Raw genomic sequence first — 12,900 nt, 5'->3', positions numbered from 1 at the left:
TGCACCAGCCGGGAATCGAACCCGGGTCTGTACCGTGGCAGGGTACTATTCTACCACTAGACCACTGGTGCCGCTTCGCTGCGAAAGGTGTTTACATATCATTATAAATATCAGCAATAAGTAGACAAATCGATTAACAACCAGAAAAGATCAGGATTATTGATATAATCTCTTAATGTGATCCGATCCAATTATATGTATATCTTATATATATATATTAAAAGATATGGGTGCTCTGCAGGAAACGGAATCTACTCGTGTAATTAATTATTAATTAATAATAATTATTATTATTAATTAATTACAGTAATTAATAGTGTAATAACATGCACCCATTTCCAGTAATTAATTACTGATTATTACAATAATTTAATAAATATATAATTAGTGATTATAATTAATGATTACTGTTACTATAAATATTGTTAATAAATAGATATTTATTTAAATTTTACTTTAATTACTAATAACAGTAATTAATTACTAGTAATAATATAATTATTGTAATAATAATTACTGATTATTACAGTAATTTAATAAATATATAATTAGTGATTATAATTAATAATTACTGTTATTATAAATATTATTAATAAACAGATATTTACTTAAATCTTACTTTAAATTAAAATTATAAATATAGTAATTATTGTTATATTCAAAATAATTTAAAATGTTATTAAAAGTATTGTTATTGATTATTTAATAAAATATTATAATTACTAACTATCACTTATAAATACTGTTAATTTAATTTAATTTTGGTAATTATTAATTTAATGAATATTATTAATAAATCCTATTCATAAATTTAATGATTAATGTTATATTGAAAATAACTAAATAATATTATTAAAACTATCATTAATGATTATTTAATTAAATAGTATAATTACTTATTATTATTGATAAATGTTGTTAATAACGTTCTAACAACCGACAGTTCGAACGGATGGTCCATTATGACAACAAAAATTATAAGTAAAAAATTACGAAACCATTTTGGCCATCGGTTTTCGGGTTGACGGTTCGATCATCCAGTTCAAACGGGCAGTCCATTCTGACAACAAAAATTATAGGCAAAAAATTGAGTTTGGGAGGTCCATTAAGTAGTACCATATGTATTATGTCATTTGAGCATGTGACTCATATGACCCGAAAACGGGATCGTTCTGGCCACCGATTTTTGGATCGACGATTTAGACATTTGGTTCGAACGAACGGCTAGTTCTGACAACAAAAAATTATAAACAAAAATTTGTGGAACCGTTTTGGCCATCAGTTTTCACGTCAACAGTTTGATCATCTAGTTCGAACGGACTGTCCGTTCTAACAACAAAGATTATAGGCAAAAAATTGTGTGAGGTCCATTGAGCAGTATCATACATGTAATGTCATTCAAAGGTGTGACTCATACAACCCAAAAATGGAACCGTTTGGCCACCGGTTTTTGGGTCGACGATTCAACTGCCCAGTTCGAACGGAAAACCCATTCTGACAACAAAAATTAAAAAAATAAAAAAAAATAAGAAAAAACCATTGAATGGGTCAATGGGTTGACGGTTCGACCATTTAGGTCAATGGGTCATTGATCGATTCAATGGTTTTTGGCTAGGGACTAGGATTGGGGTAAAACGAAACTGGTTGCTTGGGCAGTTTCCAATTAAAAAAAAAAAAAAACAGACAACCCATTCTGACAACAAAAATTACATGCAAAGTATTGAGTGTGTGAGGTCCATCAAGCATTACCATACATGTTATGTCATTGGAGTGTGACTTATACAACCTGAAAACAGAACCGTTATGGCCACTGGTTTTCGAGTCAAACGGTTCGACCGCCTGGGTCAATGGATCATTGACCGATTCAATGATTTTTGGCTACGAACCAAGATTAGGATAAAACAGAATCGGTTGTCTGAATGACCGATTAAAAGAAATAAAAAACAATAAAAAACCATTGAATAGGTCAACTGGTCAATGGCTCGACTACTTAAATCAATGAATAATTGACCGATTCAACGATTTTAGCTAAGAACTGGGTCAACGGGTTGATAGAGCGACGATTCCATTCCAGCCCATGCGAAACAGGGCCCTCTGTTAGTGTTGTCTTAAATCAAACCTCTTATCCTTTTGTGTGTGCATGTGCACCACATTTGTCAGCCTCTTGTTGGATAGGATCATAACCATCGCTAAAGCTCATGTCTTATGGGCCTGGTATTATTGGATATAGCGATCGGAATTCTTTCATCTCCGCCAATTATTATGGCCCATATAATTAAGTTTGTTTCATCTTATTTTTTCTGCTTAACAACATTCATTTGTTTGAAAGCTGAAACCTAAGGCTGCGTTTGGTTGTAGAGCAATTTTATTTGCACTAGAACAAATGCATAAGAGTGTAAAACTATAAATGAAAAAATAAAATAAAATAAAACCTGGCTTAGTTTTTTCTTATGTTTTATTTAATTCAGTTTCACGTCTTATTTTATTTCATTTGCACTTAAATTGAACAAAATAAGTAAAAATTGAAACAAAAATAAATCAGAATTTGCACCCGAATCATTTATACTATCATATTTTACATACAACCAAACCAAACACAGCCCAAGTTTCTAAATCAGCTTTAGACAACTTGGATTCTTCTTTTAGGATTATGTTTCCCATTTTCTCTCATTTGCTCTACACAAAGATTTGTAAGGGAATTGTTTTTTAGTTGAAGAGCTTAAAAAGGAGAAGAAACTGCTGCAAACTAGGCAAATCAATTAGCATGGTGCGCTGGATGTCCCAGCGGTGATGGGTTTCGAATCCTGCTATTATTGAAGAAAAAGTTATTAATGCGATACTGTACTGTTCACTTAAAAGAATAATAAGGTGTCCAACAGTAATTAATACCAAAAAAACTAATGGATTAAGTATAATGCAGCCTAATGCAGAATTTTGAATTGCAGTTTCCCATAATAGCCTTGGCCTCCTATAAATCGCATCCTGCCCATAAATTTGACATCAATCCACGGTCAGAATTCATTTCTTATACGGTGGGGCTAAAAAATTCTGAGCTGGACTGATCAGTCATTGTCTTAAAACTAATTAACCAAATCAATTAACTATCAATGATGAGTTAAAAAAAAAAAGCAAAGCCACCCAACATGGAGAGACAAAAATGGGGGTGACATGCCCTAATGAATTTGGCCTCCTACTACTTGTCTCCTTAAGCTTGGCCTGAAGGTTCAAACCAGAAATCCATACAGTATAAAGACACCCACACGGATGAATCGGTGTCTAATGAACCTACAACCCACGTTGTCTTCATCTCCACCGCACAATACCTATTTGTCACAATATAATCTTGTAGCCTAAGTGTATGTATGCTAATAATTTTGCCCACTGCATCGTTTTGTGTATGGGCTTGTTCCAGTTTGTCCTTGTTTACAAGTCTTTCACTCATCATTTTTCGATTTTTACTATATTAACCAAAAACAGATTAACCACAAAGAAACCACTAGTGTTGGCGGGATTGGTAATTCCCTCTACTAGATCATACATGGATGGGTTATCACTATGAAACGCTCAATGGGCCCACCTGACCGGTTGATAGAAGCATAGGTTGTGGACCCAATAAATAGCATTTTATTGTCTTTGGGAGTAGGGGTAGGAATGGCAAGAGGGTGTGTTGGAAAATAATAAAGAATGCAGATGGAATTTATCAGTAATCACTTTTCAAACCGAGAACTTACAGGAGTAAAGTGATGTAAAACTGTGAAACTGAGAACTTGTAGAGAAAAGGAGGGTTGAGTTGTGCCACTTGGTCACTCTCTTTAAAACGGCATTTGCACCCATAGAGCGAATCACAATGAGATAATGCTCAGATTGACAAAGAAGACAAAGAAGAGAGAAGACCATCGAATGTGTTGTGGTGTGTAAACTAGGTCGACACGCACCCGCATCCTCACCCACACCTCGACCCGACCCGACCCGGCTTAGTGCGCACGTGTGAAAATCACCCCCAACCCCCTTCACATGCATGGGAAATCTATAGTGCTTTCCTCCTATGGGTCCTTACCCATAGAGAGAGAGCAAAGCTATAGATATACTCTACCTTTACTCCTTTCCCAAGCAATGTGGGACAAATAATTTTTCCATGCACTCAAGAGTAGGAAGAGGAAAAGACAAAAACTCAAAAATAAGAGAGGGAAGAGAGAGATTCTTGAAATTTTGGATCTCCCTCCAACAATCCCCCACACGATTCAAAATTACAAGAAGATCGAACAATTTAAGCATCGCGGTGATAAAAGTATTCATGGTGATGTCTTTTGGACTTTAATCAACACTTAGGTATAATAGGCTATGTTACAAAGTACGAGTGGAGTCAGACTCCTTTAACCTTTCCTCTTTGTCGTAACTAGCTAACCTACCAACCAATTCAACTCACTAGTTCTTTAGTGATTCTTTTGATTTGGAACATTTCGGCCCTGTTCCCCTCTTAGAATCATGAGCGTTTTAGAGAGTCAGTCCTAAATCTCTCTTAGAAACGGCCAACTTCACACTCACTTAGATCAGTTATTTAGCTACCCTGCACACACTATTCTTAACTGATTAAGAGCCTCATGCTTAACCTCCTCAAGTTGCAGTGAGAACTATCTTACATCGGCATCTAAAATGGGACACAAACTGATAGTGCTTTTCCAAGTCATCTAGCAACTTGTTTTTACCCATTCAACCTAATTCCAGGGATCTCCTTTCACATAGGTTAGGTGTCCATCACTAATGACTTATCTAATGGGCTTTAGTCCCATTCCTACCAATGCTTCATAACTCACCTTAGAAGTTTGTGATTTTGTTAACGAATCTGCAAGGTTTTTTTCATACCTAACAAAATTCAAAATGATCGTACATTCACTGAGGTATTGTCTTATTAGGTTATGCCTTAAGCGGATGTGCCTTCTTTTACTATTGTAAATCTTGTTCTTGGCGCTGCCTATTGCTGCTTGGCTATCACAATGGAGTGACATAAATAGAACCAGTCGTGGCCAAAGTGGTATATTTGCTAATAAGTTCCTTAGCCACTATATCATTTCTAGAGCAATAAACATGGCATGATACTGCTCCTCCACCTAAAGTCAACACATATCCTCTAGTGAAAGTACTATCCTTTGAATTTGAAATCCAATTCGTATCAGTAAAACCTTCTAAAATAGGAGGAAAACCTGAGTAGTGTAAACAAAAATTGTTCTTGGTTTTTGTTTTGGATTTAGGAAGGTTCCCTATTTATTGTTTCTTTTCTCTAAGGAAATATGTGTTCAAAGAACTCTGCATCTCGAGACTCTAATACTATGTTGTTTTCTACAACATTATCAATTGTTTTAATTACAAAGAATCAATAAGCCGTACTGTTTTGTGCATATCCAATGAACACACAGTCACAGGTTTTCCATCCTAATTTCTTTCTTTTAGGTTTAGGTATTCCAACCTTTGCTTAAGCAGCCCCAAACTTTTAGGTAATTTAAACTATGTTTTCTGGTATGCCAAAGTTCAAAAGGTTTTTGTCCTTTTTTCTTGGGTGGTATTCTATTGTATAAATAACAAGCCATTAGGATTACTTCCCCCCACAAGTTTAGATGTGCACCTGAACTAATTAGTATAGCATTCATCATCTCTTTTAGTGTTCTGTTAAGTCTTTCTACTATTCCATTAGATTCAGGTTAATAAGGGGTTGTGATTTCATGTATGATTATGTTTTCTTCAAAGAAATTTCTAATGGTTTCACTATCATATTCTGTCCCTCTATCTGTTCTAAGTCTTTTTATTTTTTTGCTAACTGATTTGTACTTCAGTTTTGTAGTTTATAAAAGCTTGATCAGCCTCATTTTTTTTTATCTAAGTATAACTACTTTTGCATATCTAGAGAAGTCATTTGTAAATGTTACATAGTATCTTTTTCCTCTAGCTTTGTGATATTTAAGGTCTCATAAATCATTACATATAAGTTGTAATAATTCAGTTTCTCTTTGTACACTTTTATGAGGTTTCTTAGTGAATTTTGCTTCTACACATACTTGGCATTTTTCATTTGTAAAATTAATAGAAACATTCAAAATTTCTAACTTGCATAATCGTTTTAAATAAGCACTACAACGTCCTAGTCTAGCATGTCAAATATCAAATGATTCAACAATATAAGCAAAAGAAGAAGTATTTTTATTCATAACAATATAAGAAATATTCAATACAAACAATCCACCAGCATTGTATCATTTTCCAATAAAAACATTATATTTAATTAATACAAGATTTTCTACTTCAAATGTGAGCTTAGTCCTACTTTGTTAAAGAGTGCTCCCGATACCAAGTTCCATTGGATCTCTAGCACACCCAGCACATCATTCAGCATTAGAATTTTTCCTAAAGTCAGTTTCAGGAGCACATTTCCTTTGCCGATGACATTCGAAGTTTGTTAGTTTCCCATGAAGACTTGATTTCCCTCAGACTGAGTTGTATACTCATAGAAGGATTTGTGGTCCCTACATATGTGCTTGGTAACAACTGTGTCCAATACCCACTTTTTCGGCTTATCAACTAATTTTGCCTCAGTTACCATGGTTGCGATAACATCCTCAATCAAGTTGATTTTTGGTTTCCTAGAGTCGTTCTTCTTTCGATATTGGCAATCATTCTTGTAATGTTCGGGTTTGCCACATACATAGCAATTTTCTTTCTTTTGTTGCTTCTTGAATTTTTTATCATTTTTCACATTCAGATTCTTTTTGAATTTTGTAGTATTTTCCTCAACTAGATTGGTTTTGGAAAACTGATCCTCATCTTTCTTTCTGTTATTTTCTTTTATTTTGATTTGGACTACTACTTGGTCCAAAGTAGTGTCCTTCCTCTTATGCTTCATACTAGTCTTGAAATCATTCCATGTATGTGGCAATTTCTCGATGAAAGACCAGACAATGAATTCATCTGGCAGTATCATGCCTTCCTTTGCTAGTTCTCCCACAAGCAACTAAAACTCATCTATTTGGGTAAACACGCCCGTGTCTTCTTTCATGGTGAAATACAAGAAATTGACAATTACATATTTTTTATTTATAGCATTTTTGAAAGCATACTTATTGTCCAGTGCATTCTAGATTTCATAGGCAAAGTTATAGGAAGAATAAACATTATACAGTTCATTGGACAGGCAGTTGAGGATATGATTGGTGCAAAGGTGGTCGGCTATAGTCTAGTGTTATACAACAATAGAATGGGTTGGTTTCTCCATGTTTGATGGGTTTGGTTTAGTCAAAGCAACGGTTACTCCTAACTACTCTAAGGTAAATAGTTGGCATTGTCTCCAACGCTTGTAGTTGGTTCCATTGAAATGTTCAATCTTAGAGAAATCGGGAACTATTGACAGTATTCGGTTTCTCATGAAAGGGTTAGCAAAGATAGGTTCCATAAATGCAGTTTTAAGATTGTTGGAAAATAATAAAAGAGGTAGATGGAACTTATTGGTAATGGATTTCTAAACTGAAAACTTACAGAAGTGAAGTGATGCAAAACTACGACTTGCAAAGAAAATGAGGGTTGAATCGTGCCACTTGGTCACTCTCCTTAAAACCACATTTCCCCCTATGGTGCAATCGGGTGATTGCAAATCGGTCGCCAAGATAAAACAGCCCACATGCCACTGGTAGGTGTGCACTCGCTTACCAATCCTTCGCGAACCACAGAGAGATAATGCTAAGATTGATAGAGAAGACAGAGAAGAGAGAAGACTGTCGAATGTGTTGTGGTGTGTAAATTGGGTTGACCAACACTCTTTTTATAGAGTGTTCTTAGACCCGAATAGACACAAAGGTGTCCTTTCAAACTGACAAAAGCAAAATTGATTCGGTGCATCGCACACACGTGTACCCGCACTTGCACCCGCACTCGCGCCCATGCCCGCGCACCGGCTCGGCCTAGTATGCACGAGTGAAAAGCACCCCCAGCCCGGGTCGAGGCACCCACTGTTCTTCAAGAATGAGGAATCTCTAAATTCTCTCCCCCATCCCCTAAAGAAATCACCTAAAAATAATATAATTTATGAATATTTTACAAATAAGGTTATGAGAATTTAGGGTATTTTAAAAAATAAATTATTGCAATTTAGGATACTTTAAAAATGAAATTATAGAATCGTAGGATTTTAAGAATTTGAAGAAAACTTAGAGATATTTTAAAAATTAATATTAAATCTTTGAATAATTTATTAACTTACCATCTACTTTGGGGTAGATTCAAAGAATCATATGCAAATCCCATCCTTACCCACCTCTATTTAAGACCGAAGAAAATTGCCATCTAGAGAAAAACCTATAGGTCTTCTTATTATGCTACTATTAATTTAGTAATAGTGGCCTAGTTCCTTAGGTCTCACATTACAAGTAGACAAGTATAATTCCCATGCATGTTTTATTCTCCCATTCCGGTTCTTAATTTGGTTCAATTTAATATATATATATATATATATACTCCCCTATTAACTTAGTCCCACCAACATTTCAAGCTCTTCTTAAAATAATCTAATCTTAGTATTAATTATTTATGAATCTATAACGTTAACTATAAGAAAAAAGTAATATAAAAATAAAACACCATAATCACATGACATATAACAAATTTGATAACTAACTTTCAACAGAAACTTAGCGAATTATCTTTATTCAAAGTGTTGATCCCCTGAGTGCGCTTTCTTTGGGTTCTCCTAAATGTTTAAAATTCACTGAATGAAAAAAATAATAATTTTATATAGTTTTTTTCATCTGCATGGATTTTTAAGGTTATGTTTGATTTGAAGAAAAATGTAGGAAAAGGAAGGAAGAGATAGGAAAACAAACCTTGTATAATTTTCCCTGTCTTTCCCTTCCTTTTCTTTCAAATCAAACATAGCCTAAGGGGATGAGTGAGTAACACGGTAGGGTGCTCATGACTTAACGCAAGCGGGCTCATTGTCATTGATAGGTTTAACGAGCACAGGCACACTCTCACTGATTATTTACTGGTATTGGTGTACTTGTGGTGGATATTAACCGATCTCAAAGAATATAACAATTCTTCAATGATTTATTTTTTATCTGTGTATAAAAAACTGTTAATAGTTGATGTTGGGAAAATGGGGTCACTGTAACTTTGGAGGAGAAGCTCTGAGGCGCATCTGAAGACACTGTCTTTAGAACGTTATTTTCCCCCACTCAGTTTCACTGAGTTTGTTGTTGGGTTACAGGCAAACCCGTTCCCAGGATACAACAGAGCCTTGGGCAAGAATCTGCAACCAACAAAGTTGAAGAATCTCCGAAGAAACCTTCTGTGAGACTATAGCAGACTGGACTGAGAGAGAGAGAGAGTGAATTTCGAAATTGTGTTTTTGGAGTCTGATTCATGCTCCTTAAATAGTTTATGAAGAGGTATGAAGAAAAGGTAGGTGCTAGTTCAGAGAAGGCACCTTGAACAGTTACAATTTCAAACATTGTGATTATTTAAAAAGTAGTTAACAGTTAATGACTGTTAAATTTGAATTGTTCCTCTTGATCACACCCGATCGAATCGTGACTATTGATCTCATCAATGGTGATCAACGGTCAACATCACACCAAAACCAAAGCCGCCCTTCGCGAGCCACGCACACGCGCGCACACGCGTGTGCCTCTAAAGTGCCTCATTGTGCCACACACACGCGCACACGCGCGCATGCGTGTTGCGTGATATCGAACCCCCATACTCTCCTCTACTAATTCTAAGGAGTATAAATCAGCTCCTATTAAAATACTGAAAACAAAGTTTATAACTTTCCAATGTCGAACAAGTTCAAAACTGGGTTTTGTAAGAGAAAAACTAATTTTTCAATCAAGTGTACAGGTGCAATTTCTCATGTAATTGACCAATCAAACCCATTTGATTTAATCTCTTATGAGATTAAAATCCAACAATCCCCCACATTGATTGATCAATTGCATAGTTCTCTCTCAATCCAAACTACTATGACAAAGTTATGCATACAAAATGTGTTTATCAACTTAAACATTTTGTAAATATAGATATCTCAAAGCCTTGTCAAAGTTATTGGTGATAAGACCTTAAACTAATTACTCTCAAGACAAACCGAAGACACCCATACACACAAAAATGTCCAGTCTCTGCTAGAGTTTTAAGTTTTCCTGGTTTCATGAACAATCCCGAGAGCAAACCTAAACTCTCATGAGAAGCGACACCACTTCTATGTTTACATAGGTGAAGTTCCACTATGTGTTCTGTTATTTAACACATTTCAAAACTTCATTAAGAGTTTAACTCAACCTTTCATCATAACGGACAACACTGTTTATGTTGTGATGGGAAATTTCTCAATGTCAGTGTTAACAGCCACATTGTTGTAATTTGTTGTTACACATTAAACCCAATACTGATGGTTTTCCAGTTCAGGTTGGATTACCATTACAGGTGACTAAGTAAAGGGTTTTAATCTCATTTCTTTGATTATCATTCTTATCAATTCTTTATCCAAGCCCTTGGTAAGAGGATTGGCCAAGTTTTTACTTGACCTCACATAGGCTATAGTGATGACTCCATATTGAATCAATTGCCTTACAAATTCATGTCTCAGACTTATGTGTCTAGACTTACCATTGTAGGTACCACTGTAAGCTCTTGACAAAATTGGCTCACTATCACAGTAAATGAAAATTGGAGGCATAGGACTAGGCCAAAGTTTTATATCCAATAATAAATTCCTAATCCATTCAACCTCTTTTCCAGCAGTCGCTAAAGCTATGAATTCGGATTCCATGGTTGAGTGAGATATACAAGTTTGTCTCTTGGATGCCCATGAGATCGCACCCCCACTAAAGACAAAAATCCATCCAGAGGTGGACTTGTTATCTCCATTACCGGTAATCCAACTTGCATTAGTGTACCCTTCTAGTACAGCTAGATAATCACTATAAAACAAATCAAGTTCCAATGTTCTCTCCCAATTGCCTTCCATTGCTTTGCACCGGGATTACTTGTAAACTGACTTAGTTTACTTACTACAAATGCAATATCAAGTCCGATACAAAGCATAAAATACATCAAACTTCCTACTACACTATCATATTCAAGTTGTGCAATTGCTCTACCAATATTTTCTACTAGCTTTATATTAGAATCATATGGCGTGTTATATTCTTTAAACCCTAAATGCTTAAATTTTTCAAGTACTTTTTCAATATAATGCGATTGGCTTAATGCATAACCCCTACTATGCTTTTTAACTTTTATTCTCAATATGGTATCTATTTCTCCTAAATTTTCATCTTGAAGACGGAGGATAAGTAGTTTATGCCAACCATATTTGTACCCACAATAAGCATATCATCAACATAAAGACATATAATTATTCCATAGTTTTTATTGAATTTTGAGTAGATGCATGTATCAGCACTATTATGTTTAAAACCAAAAGCTAGAATGGAATAATCAAATTTCTCATGCCACTGTTTAGGTGCTTGTTTTAATCCATATAGTGATTTAACCAATTTACAAACTTTCTTCTCATTTTCAGGAAGAACAAATCCTTCTGGTTGTTCCATATAAACCTCTTCATTTAAATCACCATTTAAGAAAGTAGTTTTAACATCCATTTGGTGAACAGATAAGTTATAAATGGATGCTAATGGTATGCGTATTCTAATAGAAGTTGTTCTAGCCACTGGTGCATAGGTGTCAAAGTAATCAATCCCTTCCTTTTAACTAAATCTTTTGGCTACCAACTAGCCTTAAAAGTTTGTATAGTTCCATCAATGTTGTATTTTTTTCTAAACACCCATTTACATTTTATTGGTTTTGATCCTAGAGGTAGGTCTACTAGTATCCATGTGTAATTTGACATTATTGAATCCATATCATCATTTATAACTTCTTTCCAAAAGGCAGTATCTCTAGAGGTTATGGCCTCACTATAGGTTTTTAGATCATTTTCAATGTTTAGGACAATAGGTATCTTATTTAAAATCTTCTCTCTATTAGCCTCAACCAAAAATACAATTGACTGAGTAGAGATAAAATCTGAACCTAAGTGTTTTTCTGTTCTTTGTTTTTGACTTCTTCTAGGTCCTATTGTAAGTGTTATAGTTGTATCATTCTTCTTTCAATCTCATTATTATCAACAGGTATTGAGATATGAGTTTCTCTTTCAGGTTCTCTATTATTTTCTATGGATTCATTTTCTATAGATTCAGAACATAGTTTATTTTCAAAGAATTCAACATCTCTAGTTTCAATTATTATATTAGACTCTAAGTCTAGAAACCTATAAGCCTTGCTATGTTCTACATATCCAACATACTTCTCTTAGCTCTGAGTCCTAACTTGGTTCTTTTAGGATCTGGAACTCTATAATATGCTAAGCACCTCCACTCTTTTAGATATGCTAAATTAGGCTTTCTTCCTGTCCATAATTCATATGGGCATTTGTTATTAACTCTATAAACAATTATGTTATGTAAATGGCAGGCTGTTAGGAGTGCTTCCCCCCACAGGTTTAAGGTTGCATTAGCTTTTAATAACATGCAATTTATCATTTTTGTAAGTGTTCTATTTTTCCTTTTGGTCAGGCCATTCTGTTGAGGGGTATAGGGAGCAGAACACTGATGTATTATTCTAAATTCTTCATAGAAATAACTAAACTCATTTTTAAAGTATTCAACACCCCTATCACTTCTAAGGATTTTAATTTTCTTTTCTAGTTGATTTTCAACTTCAGTTTTGTACAGTTTAAACATGTCAAAGGCTTCATCCTTAATTCTCATAAGGTAGACATAGGTGTACTTAGAAAAGTCATCTATAAATGTTATTAGTATCTCTTACCTCCACTAGTTAATACACCATTGAATTCACAGA

At 34.6% G+C, this 12,900-nt stretch overlaps 1 protein-coding gene and 1 non-coding gene across 2 annotated transcripts in view; both read right to left on the bottom strand.

The window, feature by feature from the left end:
• On the bottom strand, positions 1-71 carry TRNAG-GCC (transfer RNA glycine (anticodon GCC)). Its single transcript has one exon. It is a non-coding gene; the product is annotated as a tRNA-Gly (tRNA).
• A 2,768-nt stretch (positions 72-2,839) lies between these two features.
• Positions 2,840-12,900, bottom strand: part of LOC148865978 (uncharacterized) — a 38,048-nt gene continuing 27,987 nt past the window's right edge. The window contains exon 6 of the transcript XR_016109294.1: positions 2,840-2,982. The gene's annotated coding sequence lies outside the window, so the exon portion shown is untranslated. The remainder of the gene's footprint in view (positions 2,983-12,900) is intronic.

Source organism: Nelumbo lutea, chromosome 3 (assembly GCF_056320005.1).
Source record: "Nelumbo lutea isolate HS-2025 chromosome 3, American lotus-T2T, whole genome shotgun sequence".
NCBI lineage: Eukaryota > Viridiplantae > Streptophyta > Magnoliopsida > Proteales > Nelumbonaceae > Nelumbo > Nelumbo lutea.
The sequence above is the reverse complement of the archived record's forward strand: the minus strand, read 5'-3'. Positions and strand labels throughout refer to the sequence as shown.